The 3,473-nt window shown below is 44.7% G+C and overlaps 1 long non-coding RNA gene across 1 annotated transcript; it reads right to left on the bottom strand.

The window, feature by feature from the left end:
- Positions 1 to 1,456: 1,456 nt before the first annotated feature.
- Positions 1,457 to 2,528, bottom strand: LOC147011901 (uncharacterized). The gene is made up of 3 exons (XR_015051795.1): positions 2,351 to 2,528; positions 2,028 to 2,108; positions 1,457 to 1,591 (listed from the first exon to the last, which is right to left on the bottom strand). It is a non-coding gene; the product is annotated as an uncharacterized LOC147011901 (long non-coding RNA).
- Positions 2,529 to 3,473: the final 945 nt, after the last annotated feature.

Below are 3,473 nucleotides of genomic sequence, written 5' to 3'. Positions count from 1 at the left end.
CTGTTCAGGCGTTTCGGAGAAAGATTTTCAAAAAGTATTTAAAAACAAAAATATGGCTGCCGAACCACGTAACCCATGACGTCATAATAATGTTTTTTTTTTCTCCCGTCAGTTGGTGCGTAGATGATGCTCAAGAAATTTCAGATTTTTCGGATGCAGCGTTCTATGTGTCGAATTTTCACCGGGATACTTCACCGATGACATCATGGTTAACACCCCTTATACCCCTTGCGGAGATCTTGACAATGAGCCATGTTTTAATTTTTTCCAGCAAGCGCATCCAGAGAGGAAGACGTCCAAAGTTTTTCGGTTTTTCAAAGATGGCATCTGTACCACGTGACCTATGATGTCATAATTACCATTTAAAAATTCGATGAAGAGAGACACTACGGTGAAAAGTTTATGTCAATCAGACTAACAGTTGCTGAGAAAATGAATTTAAAAGCAAAAACACCTGAAAATTGCTGGCGGAAGAAGAAAAATAATAAACAGAAGAAAAACAATAGGTTATCCACCTGAAAGGCTTGGTACTCCAATTATACCAACCCAAAGCCTGGTGTTGGCTTAATGGTTAAGGTGGCTGGCTTGAGATCTTAGGATCTTGAGTTGGAGCCTCTGTCGTCATGATGAAATAACAACAGGTGGGTTGACTCAGTCTGTCATCCTTCCAAGGTCAGCAAAATGAGTACCAGCTTACTGGTAACAGGGGCACTGCAACAGGTAACAGGGAAGACGTTAGATTCCTTGTTTGTGGGGAATTCCCCAATCTCGAACAATTCCTCCTCCGATTTATCGGAAGCACTATCCAGGAAATTTTCAATTTCCTGTTCACAAGCTATGTTCGTGTACCCTGGTGTGCAGGTATCAGCTTGCTCTATTCGAGACGAAGTAGGGAGGGGGTAGGCACTGATACAACCTTGGGTTATGTGTAGGGAGGAGGGGCAGGAGGGTCAGAGTCAGCCATAGGTTTCGCAACATGAGGTTCTTCTTCAAACATGTCACTCCACTTCGGCACGTCCTCAGGGCTAGTTGGTGCAGGAATTTCTGACATTGAAGAGTTTTTGTCAGTTAAATCAGGGCACTATTGGGGGACTGTGGGGGCAATTTTGGGCTCATTTACAGTTGGGTGTTTATGTGGTCCATTCTTAATAGCACGAGAAGAAATCAAGACTGTGTCTTCTATAATATTCTCCGGCAACCAGTCACATTCTCCTTGATCCAGAGGAAGGAGATCGACAACTTCACTTGAGAGTACACCATACCGATTATCCCTTTGTGCTGTCTCGGATAAACCTGGGGTTGTGTTTGATGTTAATATTGCTCCTGCAGCCAAAACCATCTTCTTTCCTTGATGGTGGGCAGGACCCTCCCGTGCCGTTTTCCTCTTTCTCATAGAGGAAACAAGCGTAAACCCATCGCAGACACTCGATGTACTGTCTGATGTAAGGGACAGTACCTGCAGTAGAGTCATCACCGATCGTGGCTGGAACGGCATTCACCGGGGTGGTCTCCGTGGCTGAAGGGGGTGCGGTTTGAGGGCAGAAATGCTTTACATTTCCAAACTTGCCACAGACAAAACATTTCCACGTTTCTGTGGACACACACACACAATTGATAATCATGTCCATCCACTCGGAATTTAATCACAACATTCAGTACTTTCTCCACATTGGATTCGGGAAGAACAATGTACGCCTGTTGCCGGAAAGACCATGCGTTTCGCCTGCTCATTCCGGCACCAAAGCGGTAACATCATAATCCGAGAGACTCCAGTTCCAAAACGAGGTAACTCAGATAGGAGTGCATCATTTCTTATAAACAGTAGAACATTACTCAGTAAGATTTTAACAGCAGCAGTTGTGAGTGGGGAGGTCATGCTGAAATGGCCGTTATCAGTAGATACCCCGGTGGAGACAACCTCATGTACCAATTGTTCGTCCGACACTAAAACTACCGCAAAGCTGCGCATGCTCTTTTTCAAACCCAACAATATTTCCGATCACAGAAACAATATCTTTCACACTAACCTCGTGAGGAGGAACACACACAACACCATGTTTCCAGGTAAGTTCCTCGAAGGCTGCGTATCGGGAATGTTGTGGACATTTCTATCATGGAAGGTTTTCCGGACCAAGCCGAGTTGGGACGGGAGGAGGGAAGGGAGAGAGGGGGAGAGAGGGGGAGAGGGGGAGAGGAGGACACAGCCTTTTATAAAAGAAGGGGTAAAGAGGCAAAGACGCCACTCGGTGTACACCAACGTGAAAGAACTAATGTGGGAAAAACACAGCTCCCAATGAAGGAAGGGACAAGCACTCACAGCAGCCTGTAAGAGTGCCGATGGAAAACTCACCCTTTCACTTCACCAGAAGCTGCGAGCACTCTCTCCCTCTCTTTCTGTATATCTCCAAGGAAAAGATCAAGGGGGATGTGATATCGTGTTGTACAAATTATAATCAGACCGACCACGATGCACTCAACTTCACGTACGCTTTATTCACAGCACTCAGCTCCATGACTGGTCTCGTTTGTCGCGCATACGCACACGGCACTCACGTCGAACCTGAGGAAGGGCGATACATCACAGGGACTAAGGGAAAATAAATGAAAAATATCAAGACAATAACAAATGCGAGGACAGTGGAGGGGTGGGGAGGCAGCAAGGGGAGCTGTGGTAAAGAAAAGTGGGCAGAGGGGGTGTGGGAGAAAAATAATGATATTAGTGTCCTCTCAATTATAATTGTTGCTGGTGTTTTATAAATTTAATTTTTATGCTATAATGTCAGTTATGCTTCCTTTTAGCCAAGAGTCTTTTGACCTAAATGTTGATAAAAGGAATGTCTTGCTATGGAACAAAGTGACCTGGTTGATAACGCTGCAACTTTTTCCATGATTACGTCATTCGCTTTTCACCTCGAAGACAAGTATTGCAATTGGAGTTCTTTTGCCGAAGGCTTATCAGCCCCCTCCACTCCCACAAAAGCATATAAATGATAGAAAATGTAATCTTAGTCTAGTGCAAATCATTGTGGATGTTCACCATCTCAGTGGGTTGTACTCCATAGTACTATGTTAATGAAATTATCTGATGTAATGTACTTTCCGTTGTGGACAGTGAATTAATTGTGGCTTTCATTTGAGTAACAGGATTTACATCGAGTCGGTTAAAACGTTAACTACAAAATTCTACAATGGGGGGAGGGTGGGGAGGGATGGCGAGTGGCACGTAGTGCTGGGGCTGATGAAAAGGGGATACAATCGAAGAGTAATGATGTGCAGATAAACAAAAAATGAGGAACAAGGATGTAAGAATGACACAAAAAGGAATGAAGAGTCAGAAGGCAGAGGAGCGCACGGCTCATGATTGATTCCCATGATTGATTCCATGATTCCCAACCAAGCTCACAAACCGCCAGTAAGGGGGGGGGGCGATAGAGAGAGAACGAGAACTAGACAAAACCTGCTCCCGATGTGAT

Source organism: Eptatretus burgeri, chromosome 15 (assembly GCF_056783735.1).
Source record: "Eptatretus burgeri isolate ZD-2024b chromosome 15, Ebu_testis_v1, whole genome shotgun sequence".
Taxonomy (NCBI): Eukaryota; Metazoa; Chordata; class Myxini; order Myxiniformes; family Myxinidae; genus Eptatretus; species Eptatretus burgeri.
This window is presented reverse-complemented; position numbering and strand designations above follow the sequence as displayed.